This window comes from Eutrema salsugineum, unplaced genomic scaffold (assembly GCF_000478725.1).
Source record: "Eutrema salsugineum unplaced genomic scaffold, Eutsalg1_0 scaffold_11, whole genome shotgun sequence".
Taxonomy (NCBI): domain Eukaryota; kingdom Viridiplantae; phylum Streptophyta; class Magnoliopsida; order Brassicales; family Brassicaceae; genus Eutrema; species Eutrema salsugineum.
In genome coordinates, this window is record NW_006256901.1 from 7,020,599 (window position 1) to 7,034,709 (window position 14,111).

A 14,111-nucleotide genomic window follows, 5' to 3' on the forward strand; every position below is an offset into this window, starting at 1 on the left:
TGGAGGAAGGTATGGTGGAGAATAATACCGTAGCCGGAAAAACAGTAAAGAAGAGTTTGAATTTTGCTGATGGGTTTGATAAGGAGGAGGAATGAATTTTGATGGCGGTGGATCAAAATATCACCAAACAAGGTAACAACTTACTAACGAAGGAACAAGCTAATGTCGTTATGGATATGATGATGGTGAGCGCTGACGCAACGACATAGACTGATCAAGAGCAACAAATGAACACGACCTTTGATATTGGGGAGATTTTGTTGACTTCTGAAGATGTTTTTGGTTTCACGAATAAAGAGGAAGGGGAGTTTTTCGCAAGCACAGAGGAGACCGTGATCAAGGATGGAGAAAAGTTTCTTCATGGTGAGGAGCCTGAGAAAATGGATGGTATATCGGTGGAAGTGATCTCTGGAAAGACTACGGAAGTAAGGGAGGAAGTGATCGACTCTGACAAGGCTCCCAAACCAGGGTTGAGGAAAAAAGTCACGTGAACTACTTCACAGTATATTGGTGGGAATTCAAAAAAGAGATTGGTCCAGACTTTGGTTTCTCCGAGGAAAAAACAGATGGCAAAAAACACGTCTACAAATGCCTTCAAGGGACCCTCAATCCCAAAAGAAGAGCCCAAAGTACCAACAACCGGTTCAATAAATGAGGATACTTAGCTGAAATTACCAAGGACTCGGAAATTGCTGGACAATAAGTTACCTTAGGGAGGTTTGGAAGAAACATATACCAGAGTTTTGTTTCTTTCAGAAACCAAACAAGATTTTTCTTTTTTGCAAAAGTTTCAATTTCATTTTGGTTATAACACGAATCAGTCTAAAGCGGATAGATCATTGGTTTATTATAGGTGATTTAAATGAAATAACAAACAGTCAGGAGAAACAAGGTGGAACTCTGCGACATGCATCAACCCTCATGTCATTCAACACAATGATAAAAGATTATGGTTTTTTGGAATTTCCATGCCTAGGAAATACTATGTCCTGGAGAGGAAGGAGAAACGGAAAAATTGTTAGATGTAGACTTGATCGGGCCTTAGCCAATGAGAATTGACACGATATTTATCTGCAGTCTTTTGTAGAATACTTGATGATGATTAGATTGGATCATAGACCGATAGTGGCAACGATAGCGGATAAAATTCCTCGGAAAAACAAAATTTCGATTTGATAAAAGATGGATCGGTCAAGAAGGGTTAATGGACTCAATCTCTAAAGGATGGGAAATGAGTACATGTACTTATGATATAGGAATTGTGGAAAAATAAGAAATTTTTGACGTGAAGTCTCTGAATGGCGGATAAATAATTTACCTTATGGAAAAGAAAAAATAAATGATTTAAAAAAGGCGCTCGAGGAGGCCCAAAATGATGATACAAGAACGGAGGACTTAGTTGAGATCACGAGGAAATTGAAAGAAGCGTATAGAGATGAGGAATTATTTTGGCAACAAAAAAGCCAAACTCAATGGGCCACCTTAGGGAATAAAAATACGAAATTCTACCATGCTTTGGTTAAACAGCGAAGAACAAGAAATCGAATAATCAGACTCTATGATAAGGCAGGGATGTGGATTTCTACCGAAGAACAGGTCGAAAAAGTAGCGGTACAATATTTTGAGGAGCTTTTCTCGACATCTTCCCCGTTAGGGGATATAGTGAGTATGGTTAATGATTTATTTGATACAGGAATTTTTGATAACCGATTAAATATGACAAATATTTGTTTAATACGAAAGAAAGACAAGCCCACTAGGATGACTGAATTAAGACTGATCAGTCTCTGCAATGTCGGATACAAGATTATTTCTAAAGTTTTATATCAAAGGTTAAAGTGGTTAATTATTACCCAATCTTATCTCGAAAACACAGTCAGCATTTGTGTCAGGTGATAACACCTGATTCTGACCACTTTTCACTATTGATTAATGCTTTTTCAAAGGTTTTATTTAGTTTAGGAACTTTTATTATGATTTCTATGTATTTGTAGTTTCAAGGCTCTTTTCAGGAAACTTACGGAATATGATGGCAAAATGGAAGAAATCCACTTTTTTTTATCTCAGTTAGACCGTCAGAAGTTCAGCCTCAAATGAAGAGTTTCTCACCGATCCAGCTCAAATTTGGAGACAATCAAGAGGAGACAACCAGCTTTCCATAGCACTTTACATCACAAAGATCCAACGGTGAAATCAAAAGATACATGGAGAACAAGTTGACTCAGTTCACCAGTCCCGGAAGACTCTCACCCGCGGTAAACACATGTTTTAACTGCCCTGGAAGACTCTCACCCCCGGTGGACCTTAGGACGAGCCAAAAGGCCCAACATCAAAGCCCACTTCCCCATTTCTCTTCAGAGAAGCCCTAAATGAGACCTGGAAGACCTTAAGACCTATAAATACATTGTTTAACAGCCCTAAACGGGTGTGTGCTCCGGTAATGAGATTTTGAGCCACCAAACTTTGTTTTTCTAGGGTTAGGCGATGGAGATGGGGATTCTTCCCCAGATCCATTGTTCTTTCTCTTTTCTATTTCATTAACTTTTCTATTTCATTCTTTTCCATTCTTCTATGTCTTTTATCATTCATTGCATCATGTAGATTAGTCCCAGAGAGTCAAGTTGTTTGAAGATATCGACAAGCATATATATCTATTAGGATCTCTATTGTTCTAGACCATATTCTGGATCTCATCTCTTCTAAGTTGTTCATAAAGCATGAGAGTAGATTCATGACCTATTCTCTGAGCCTAGGATCGATCAGAGCCACGAGAGTGTTGTATCAGATCATCCGTACCTAGCTTCAGAAGAACATAGTCGCTATAGGAGTCGAAAGCTACCTATAGAGAAGATGTGAACAGACGAATTCAATGTTCAATACATGATCTTAAGTTTAGCATGAGAGCGAGAGTTAATTGCTAGATCTAAGTGATTAGTTGATTAAGGTGACGACAGTTGGTTAATCATACATATGTCTATTCTAGTTCAATGCAGATTCCCAGAAACAGATGAAGATAAATCGCCGGGAAGCTAATTGGAAATGCCATCATACATCGATTAGAGTAAACCGGAGAAGTCTAAATCGCCACCTATGAGTTTAAGAGTCTTTAGTTTGAGTCGATATGCTTTAGATGTTCTTTTAACAATTCATCCTGCATTGCATTTCTTGTGAATATTAGATTAGGTTTAGTTTAGGATCTTAACCAAAAACCCCAAAACCTTTATTTGGGTTATGACTTTGCTTACTTCTCAGTATGTTGTTTTCTTGCAGATTAGACATCTCCCTATGGATCGACACCCTAAGTCCTACAACGTACATCTGTGCACTTGCAGACACTAGGATTTTATAAATTTAAAACTTTTGGAGGACCAACGGGCTTGTTAAAAAACAACCTAGGCCCGCAAGCCCATCAAATTTTTGGCGCTGTTGCCGGGGAGGATTTTAGTCTCTGGAGGTCTAAACCTGGGAGGTTGAAGCCGCAGAAGACTATATATATGTCGAGTTTCTGCCAAAGCAACATAGGAAGTAAACCAAATTAATAAACACCCTAACTTTTTATTTTTCTGCTTATTCTTTCCTCTGTTTGTCCTAGTTTCAAAAACCTTTGAAGCATGGATCATCCAAGAAGAAATCCTAATCCTGAGCGAAGGTCCTGCAACCTGTGTGAAGCTCCTTGCGCATGTGAATCACCCTCCAGGCGTGATTTTGATCATCATCTTCGGAACCCTAATCCGAACCACCACCATGGAGACTCGCGACCTCCACACCACTGAGATGAGCCCTATTCGCCTCACCTGGTGAATCGTCGACCATCTCATCCTCTTCCTCATCAGATTCTGCACCAAAACGCTGAGGCTGATCGATTTAGGCTCCAACTAGATCGATTAGACACTACACTGAATGAGTTTCTTGATCTACAAGCCATTGCTGAATCTAATCTTTGTGTGAAATTGGAATCAATGTCCTCTGATTTTAGCAGGAAGTTCGAATGTCTCTCTGACCGAATGAAGATTCTAGAAACACAAAAGCTCAAAGATGGCGGGGCTAAGAACACCATCGCCCTTCGTCAAGCACTTAAGGAACAGAGAGGCTGTAATGTCCTGATTGAAGATTTGGAGAGAGATTTCAAAGATAGAGCAAGTGGTACTCTGATGGAGACAAGATAGAGATGAGTGAAGAGATGGAAAAGATCACAAACAAGACAGAAGAGCTTGATGCTACTTTAGAAAAAGTTGTCTATGCTTTGGATGGAGTAGAAGAGAAAGTTGAAAAACTTTCTAAAGATCATAAGGAGTATGATCTGAACTCTGGAATTAATGATTTGGATACTCAAGACGTGCCTGACAACCACTGGAAGCAAGAGAACAAAAATGGAGAAGAAGAGATTGAAGAAGCAAGTATGGAGAGCCGGAGGAAGCTGACCGCGGCTGCAAGCACTTCACCCGCGGCCAGAGCCACTTCCACCGCGGCTCCAAGCTCCTCACCCACGGTGGAGCACGAATTCTCAGATTTGGAGAGCTTTCAACCTTTTTCTGAAGCTTGTTCATCAGAAAACCGACCTCATGTGACCAGACCTAGGTTGTTTGATAAAGCTGTCTTCTCAATCACTGCACAAGCATCAAAGGAAAAGGAAGAATCCAACACTTATGCATCTTGTAACATGGTTTACACTTGTGACAATGAGCTTCAAGAGAAATTTTCAGAAGATGAAGAGTATGGTTTGTTTGTAAAAGATCTAAACCCTGGGGATGATTCATCTGATGACAACATGGAATCAATAACCAAAAGCATATCTAGAGAGAGACTAATCAAATTCAACAAGTTTGTGAAGTCTATTCCTCTCTACCTTGGGTTCGACGACGTCTGGAAGCAAGGCTGCCTTCAAGTCTTCTTCAGATACAGCAAGGAGACTAAGGAGAACATCTCTACATATTTTAGAAGAGCTAGGTATCTATCTTTTCCTAGATTATCACCTGATGCAGCTGTTTACAGGATCCATCTCAAAGATCCCCAAGAAGCCAGTGACTACACAAACAAGATCAGCAAAGAAGCACTTGAAGAGTTCAATCAAGTAGTTCAAACTTTGCCCAAAGGAATTTCGTTTGTTAAAGCATGTAGAGACCACATAATAGGCCACTTCTTTTGTGACAGCAAAGAATCAATCCAAGAAATGAAAGACTTGTTCACACACGCCCAAGAAGGTAGACCAGTCCGAACTCTGCACAGAGTTCAAGACAAAGGTCAACTTCTTATCTCTTGTGACATTAGAGGTGAAAGATTCCTCAATATTCTTTGTGATTCTGGAACTTGCATTAACATGATCTCCAAAGCAACTGCTTCAAGACTTGGCATTAAGCCATCTCAAGTACCAGGACAAAGATTAGCTTAGCAGATGATTCAAGTGCAACACCAAGAGGGATAGCCCGAGACATTCCTCTAAGGATTCGTGATTGCATTGCACCTGTCGATCTATACATAGTGAAGACCAAAGATGATTCTTATCCAGTTATTTTTCTTAGCAACTGCTGGAGCCATCATGGATTAGCCCAACAGGAGAGTTTCTTTTGCCAATATCGACAAGGACATCTTCTATGAAGCTACACCACTTAAGAGCAAAAAAGGAGAACATAAAGCCCAGGCATTTGAATCACAAGAACTCTGGAGTGATGAAGAACCTGCAAGATAGAACAGGAGGATTTCAAAAAAGACTTGTTTTAGGACAAGATCCTATTTGAACTAAGTCTTTTTTCTTTGCAAAGTCTAGCTAAGGACTATAAACCAAAGCGCTTAATGGGAGGCAACCCATTTTAGGCCTTAGTATGCCACAAAAAAATAAAATAAGAGAGAAGAAAAAGAGCTGACCGCGGCCAAAGGAGGTTCAGCCGCGGCCAGCAAGCGTTTTACCGTGGCCAAGAAGTTCTGGCCCGCGGCCAGCACGCATCCCACCGCAGCCGCGTTGCTGTGACCCGCGGCCAGCACAGCCGGCCACCTTGGCCACCTCCATTCCACCTTGGCCACCTCCATTTCACCTTTGGCCACTACCATTCCATCCTTGGCCACTTCCACCACCACCTTGACCGAATCTGTTTTGGATCCCTAGCATCCAAGTTTGATCAATCATCACCACCACAACCACCTCACAATCCATCACCAACACCAGATAAGTTTTCTATTCCTTAATATTTTTAATTTTTTCACATACTCTATTTTTTATTCTTGCCTGATTTATTTCAAACTGGGGGCAGTGTGATTTAAGTCTGGGGGAGGATTTCATCCCTTTCTAACCACTTTTTCTTGCATGAGCCATTGCATTCTGCATTTTCTTTAAAACTTTTTCAATTTTCTTTTCGATTTTCTTAAAACTTTTCAAAAGTCTTCTGAGTTTCAAAAAATGTTTTCAAAGGTCAAATACATTTTGAGGGAATAATGACAAAATCGATGATGACAACCAACCTGTTTGCTTCTACACCAATCACTCATGAAAGCTCTTTCAAGGTTTAGTACTAGACTAGGCGGTAGCTAGAGTACTTACACTACGAAATCCCACCAGAGGACTTCTATTCATGAAGATCTTTTATGACAGGATAAACTAGCTCATTCTACTTGAACTTAATCTTGACATCTAATTTTCTTATCAATGGTTTTAAAAAGGCATCATGATATACATCAAGGAAATCTTTACCCTATTGTTACCACTCTTTGTTGTCCTCGATGGCTAGTTCATCTTTAGCTGGCACCACATCCTTAACTCAAACCTTTATGTTCTAACCTCCTGCATTCTTTTAAGTCTAATTTGACAGATATGTGCAAAAACTCCGGAGAAGGAGGAACAACATAATTTTCAGTCACTCAAGAGAAAGACTGAAAGAGACCAGAAGGGAGTGTGCCAGAAATCGTATGATGCCTCAGAAAAGCTCATTCTTAAAGGTAAATTTCGTGCTCCCTAAGACTCCAAGTCAAAAGGCAGTTTTCCCTTTCTATTTAAAAAAAAAACGAAAAAAGAGAAAAAGAAAGAAAGGAAACAAAACTAAAAACCTAAAAGAGTCTTAGAAGCCGAAATCACTTGAGCCAAGGCATTAGGTATTCACTTAAGGAGTTATGATTACAACCTGGACAAAAATCCAAATCTGGGGGAACTATAAGGAGAACCTGAAGAAAGGAGATCAGAAATCTTGAAGCAAGAAGAGTGTGACTGAAACTGTGGGGGCATTTACAGTTCCATCCTCTCTTGCTGTTTTGCATAATGTCCTGTCTCTCTAGAAAGAGGTAACCCTAAACACATCAAGCCTTACCATTAAAAAGCCTTTTGATACCTAACCTTGAATGCCTTGTTTAATATCCTTTTGATGAGAACCACTGAAACCTTTAATGAATGTTAAGAGCTAGTTGACTGGAAGTTAGTTCTAAGTGTGTGAATTTTCGCATGACGGATTAATGGACTAGTTATCTTTGTATTTTGGAGAGAATTTTCTAGACTTGATCTGATTGATGCATTGTCTATGATTAAGGTCTAGAAGTATGGTTGCTGATATTTTTGAGTTCCCTCTCATTTTTGTTGAATGATATTTTTCCAGATTTGATCTTGTTTTGTTTGAGGACAACCAAAGTCTTAAGTCTGGGGGAGTTGCAGACACTAGGGTTTTATAAATTTAAAAATTTTGGAGGACCAATGGGCTTGTTAAAAAACAACCCTAGGCCCGCAACCAAAGTCCAAAGTCTTGAGGACAACCAGATTTGAGGCTGTAACTGGATGTTTGCCAATGGCTAAAAATTTAAAAAATCAGGGAATCCAATGTGAAACACAATGCTTTCGGTATGGAGCAGAGGAGGAAACAATAAACCATGCTATTTTTTGAGTGCCCACCAGCACTACAAGCTTGGGCTTTATCTCAAATACCCACCCCTGCAGGAGGTTTCCGAACGGAATCAGTTTTTGCAAATTTTTAATCATCTGTTTTGGAGACTTCCAAAAGGAAGAACAAAATGCATGTTTTCCATGGATATTGTGGTATATTTGGAAAGCAAGGAATGAAATGCTCAAATTTAGATAAAGATCCACAAATAACACTACATATTTCAGAAAACGGAAGCAACATTGTGGGAAGAGGCACAATGAAGACAATCGGATACGACTTTTCAATTTGTAAACAGCCCTCCTATCACTTCTCACTACTCGGGGGGTGGTGGTGTTATATAGATGGGTCATGGAAAAAAACGGATAAAATGTCGGGGTTCGGATGGTACTATTTTAAGGATGGTCTCGAGGAAAAAATTTTAGGAGCCAGGAATGTCCAGCGAAGTTTACCCCCACTACATGCTGAATTAGAAGGTCTCCTATGGGCTATACTTTGTATGAGTGCAAACCGGAAGATGGAGGTAGCTTTCGCAACGGACTGTTCTGAATTGGTGAAGATGGTGTTGGCACCATAGGAATGGCCAGCATTCAACTTATATCTGGAGGAGACTATGAAGATCAAGGAAACCGTCACCTTTTTCTTGATATCACGCATCCCACGCGCGAAGATTATGAAGGCGGACAACTTAGCACAAAGTGCACAGGTCTACCCTCATGATATGATGTACATTGACTCGGTACCACCAGTTTGGATTACCGAACCGTTTCAAGGTATCTAGGTTGTCGACAAAAAAAAAAAACTTAAATAAGCCATGCAAATAAGGAGTTGAGTGTTTATTTCAGTAAAACGATCATTGAACTCTTGAAGCTGCAAATCCAGAACAACATTAAAACAACTGATCTTGTAATGATGTAAATTGGTTGTGTTGGTTTTCTTTCTTGGCCTTCTGAAATCAACAAACTCATCCTCCATCATGATCATGTCAATGTCATATTTCTTACAAAAAGAAGAAACCTTAACCAGTGAGTCCCAGCCTTCATCTCTAAACTTCTGTAATTCTCGCTTCGTAGATTCGACCAATGAAATAGCATTGAGAATGTTTTGATATATTGTTTGCAAAGCCATCGATAAATTCTTAGTTAGCCCCAAGATATGCAACAATAATTGCATATAGAACACACAATCAAATGTCTGCAAGTAATTAGCAAGCAGTGGCAGAGCCACATACATTTTGCTGGGGTCATTGGCCCCCAATAAAATTTTAAGAACTAGTGTAAGTTATTAAAGCTCAAGTTTAATGCCCCAGCGATCAAATGATAATACCCCCAGTAATTTAGATTTATGAAACTGGGCTTTTAAACCTAATTGAAAAAACACAAACACATGCTAAATAATAAAAAAGGAACGTGATTGATTAAAAAAAGAAAGATCCCACATCGAAGTCTAGTACATCAAATTCTAAAAAAGGATGCATATATATAGTTTATTTTATAGGTAGCAATATTTGTCTTTTTTCTTGGGCTTAAAACTTAAAAGCCTACGTCTAAAAAACATTGCTTTGGTTTAAATTTAAAAAGCATTTTTTGGTTTGACCTGACCCACAGGTTTAACTATCGGTTCATAGAGTTTAATTGATTTTTTTGGATTTTTAAAGTTATTAAAAATTTGGTTTTAGTAGCTAATCTAAACTGGGTTGTCAGCTGGTTTTAGTTAATCAGTTCAATCGGCTGGTCCAGTCTGAGTTTTAAACATCGCTGCAAACAAAAGTAGCATACTATGAATCAATTAGTAAGTTTCGTATATGATTTTCTTATATATTTGTTTGGTTCTTTATTTTGGTTTACCTTTTTTCACTTCATTTAAGTTAGTAATACAAATTTTTCTTTTCTCAGTTGTTGAATTTTTTTTTGAAAAGAAAATCCAGCTCAACATCCGAGGTTGAGAATAACTTGGATTATTTGCCATGGGATCCTTTTAAACGGAAACAAATTTTGGAATATCATCAAAATCAAAGAGACGAGGTAAGACGCAGGTATCTTGATAGAGGTTCTAGTAAGCCTTATGGTCATAATTTTCCAAAAAGATGATAGGAAAATCATTAAGAAGATTTAATCCAGCTTGGTTTGATCGTATGGTAATTGGCTTGATTCTAGCTTATTGAAAGATAAAGCCTTCTGTTTGTGTTGAGAAGGCGGGAATAATGCGTTTGTGACATAAAGTTTTTCTAGTTGGAACAAATCTGAAAGATTAGCTTCTCACGTGGTTGCTATGAAAGCTTTCATAATATTGCTATTAAGAAGTGTGATTCTTTAATGAAGCAAAATCATTATATTGAGCATGCTTTTTATAAGCAGGATGATGTGGCAAAAATGAGTATCGTATTCGGTTAAATGCCTCAATCGATGCTTCTAGATATCTGTTGAGACAATGATTACCTTTCTGTGTTCATGATGAGTCAGTAGAACCTGATAATAAAGGGAATTTCATACAACTCTTGAAATACACAGCAGAACAGAACGAGGTTGTAAGTAAAGTTGTTTTAGAGAATGCTCCAAAAAATAACCAAATGACTTCTCCTCTGATTCAAAAGGATATTGTACATTGTTTTGCAGAAGAAGTTGTGAAATCTACTATAGAAGAAACTAATTATGGTGTTTTTGGTCTATTGGTGGATGAATCTGCTGATGTTTCATACAAAGAATAAATGGCTGTTGTTTTCTGGTTTGTCAATATGATAAGAACAATCAAAGAAAGATTTATTGGTGTTGTTCATGTAAGAGAGACATCTTCCTTGACTCTCAAACATGTTATAGATGTTTTGTTTGCTAAGTATGGATTGAGCTTGAAAAATATAAGAGGTCAAGGTTATGATGGAGCGAGTAACATGAAAGGTGAATTTAATGGTCTTCGGTCTTGATTCAAAGAAGAACAGTTCTAGCTATTATATTCATTGTTTTGTTCATGAACTTCAGTTGGTTGTAGTAGCGATTGCAAAGAAACATTTTGAAGTTGGTGATTTTTTTGATAAGATATCTACAGTATCGAATGTTGTTGGAGCTTCGTGCAAAAGAAAAGATAAGCTTCAAGAAATATACCAAAAAGAAATTACCAAAGAAATCAGTGATGGTAAAATTTGCACAGGGAAAGGGAAGAATCAAAATCATTCTCTTTCAAGACACACAAATACTCGTTGGGGTTCTCATCATAAGAAATTGTTGCGCTTGGTCGAGTTATTTTCAATAGTTATTAAGGTGTTTGGATTTATTCAAAGCGGAGTTATTGAAAACTCGAAGAAACGTCAAGCATATGGTCTTGCTAGTTACATGCAAACATTTTATTGTATATTTTATATGCATTTAATGTTGCATATCTTGGGACAAACTGAAAATTTATCCATGGCTTTGCAAACAATAGATCAAAACATTCTCAATGCTGTTTCGTTGGTCGAATATACGAAGCGAGAACTACAGAAGTTTAGAGATGATGGCTGGGACTCACTAATGGTTAAAGTTTCTTCTTTTTGTAAGAAACATGACATTGACATGATCATGATGGAAGATGAGTTTGTTGATTTCAGAAGGCTAAGAAAGAAAATTAACACAACCAATTTACATCATTACAAGATCAGTTGTTTTAATGTTGATCTGGATTTGCAGCTTCAAGAGTTCAATGATCGTTTTATTGAAGTAAACACTTAACTCCTTATTTGCATGGCTAAGTCCCACAAGTTCGTTCAAGCAGTTTGAGAAAGATAAGTTGATGAAGTTGGTTGAGTTCTATCCAGATGATTTTACTTCTGTTGAGCATTTTTCTCATGAGCAACAATTTGTCATCTACATTGACAATGTAAAAGAGGTTGTCTCCAATTCGATTGAACCATGGTTTGGAATCTCTTCATCACTGTTTCATTTGTGACCGATTCAAATAACTCATTCTCAATAAAACAAACAAGACAATCACTTAAAAATTGTTCTCCAATTCAATTGCAAGAGGTTGTCTTCACAAACTTCATTGCAGAAAAACATTTCTAAACTGTTGCTATAGCAACAGGTAAATTCAATGCCAACTTCAATAGTCTGTAAACAAGATGATGTGCAAGATTTTGTTTTTTTTCAATCATCAGCCGCGAAAAATCTACAAGATTTTTCAAATTAGTAAATCGTTCACCCTCTTTTACATTGCCAATGTAGATGTCAAATTGTTGCTCAAGAGAAAAACGCTCAACAGAAGTAAAATCATCTGGATAGAACTCAACCAAATTCATCAACTTATCTTTATCAAACTGCTTGAACCAACTTGTGGGACATAGCCATGCAAATAAGGAGTTGAGTGTTTACTTCAGTAAAACAATCATTAAACTCTTGAAGCTGCAAATCCAGAACAACATTAAAACTACTGATCTTGTAATGATGTAAATTGGTTGTGTTGGTTTTCTTTTTTGGCCTTCTGAAATCAACAAACTCATCTTCCATCATGATCATGTCAATGTAATTTTTCTTACAAAAAGAGGAAACCTTAACCATCAGTGAGTCTCAGCCATCATCTCTAAACTTCTGTAGTTCTCACTTTGTAGATTCGACCAACAAAACAGCATTGGGAGTATCTTGATCTATTGTTTGCAAAACTATGTATAAATTTTCAGTTAGCCCCAAGATATGCAACATTAAATGCATATAGAACACACAATCAAATGTCTGCAAGTAATTAGCAAGACCATTTGCTTGACGTTTCTTCGAGTCTTCAATGCCTTTGCTTTGAATAAATCCAAGTACTCAATAACTATTGAAAATAACTAGATCAAGCACAATAATTTCTTATGATGAGAACCCCAACAAGTATTTGCTGGTCTTGGAAGAGAATGATCTTGATTCTTTTCTTTTCCTGTGCTAATTTCACCATCACTGATTTCTTTGTTAATTTCTTTTTGGTATATTTCTTGAAGCATATCTTTTCTTTTGTACGAAGCTCCAACAACATTCAATACTGTACATATCTTATCAAAAAAATCACCAACTTCAAAATGTTTTTTTGCAATCGTCACTACAACCAACTAAAGTTGATTAGCAGAATAATGAACATAATAGCCCGAACTGTTCTTCCTTAAAATCAAAGACCGAAGACTATTAAATTCACCTTTCATATTACTCGCTCCATCATAATCTTGACCTCTTATATTTTTCAAGCTTAATCCATACTCAGCAAACAAATCATCTATAGCATGCTTGGGAGTCAAGGAAGATGTCTCTCTTACATGAACAACACCAATAAATATTTATTTGATTGTTCCTATCTTATCAACAAAACGGAAAACAACAGTCATTTGTTCTTTGTATGAAACATCAGCAGATTCATCCACTAATATACCAAAAACACCATGATCAATTTCTTCGATAATAGATTTCACAACTTCTTCTGCAAAACAATGTACAATATCCTTTTGAATCGGAGGAGAAGTCATTTGGTTATTTTTTGGAGCATTCTCTAAAACAACTTTACTTACAACCTCGTTCTGTTCTGCTGTGTATTTCAAGAGTTGTATGAAATTCCCTTTACTATCAGATTCCACTGACTCATCATGAGTACAGAAAAGTAGTCTTTGTCGCAACAAATATCTAGAAGTATCAATTGAGGCATTTAACCGAATATGATACTCATTTTTTGCCACATCATCCTGCTTATAAAAATCATGATCAATATAATGATTTTGCTTCATCAAAGAATCACACTTCTTAACAGCAATATTGTGAAAGCTATTCATAGCACCCACGTGAGAAGCTAATCTTTCAGAGTTGTTCCAACTAGAAAAACCTTATGTCACAAACATATCATTCCCGCCTTGTTTTTGTTTATCATCTCTAAATAAGTAACAACACAAACAAAAGGCTTTATCTTTCGATACACTATACTCAAGCCAATTACCATATCGATCAAACCAAACTGGATTAAATTTTCTTAATGATTTTTCTTTCATATTTTTTGGAAAATTATGACCGTAAGGCTTACAAGGACCTCTATCAAGATACTTGCATCTTACCTCGTCTCTTTGATTTGGATGATATTCAAAAATCTTTTTCTGTTTAGCAGGGTTCCATGGCAAATCATCTAAATTATTCTCAACCTCGGATGTTGAGCTGGATTTTCTTTTCAAAATTTTTTTCATCGACTAAGAAAATAAAAAATGGTGTTACTAACATAAATGAAGTGAAAAACACAATGCCCAAAGGCAGTGACGAAAGGGGAATAAGACACCATAGT

At 37.3% G+C, this 14,111-nt stretch overlaps 1 pseudogene; it reads right to left on the minus strand.

Moving 5' to 3' along the window:
• Positions 1-5,606: 5,606 nt before the first annotated feature.
• Positions 5,607-13,827, minus strand: LOC112089791 (annotated as a pseudogene).
• Between the last annotated feature and the right edge of the window lie 284 nt (positions 13,828-14,111).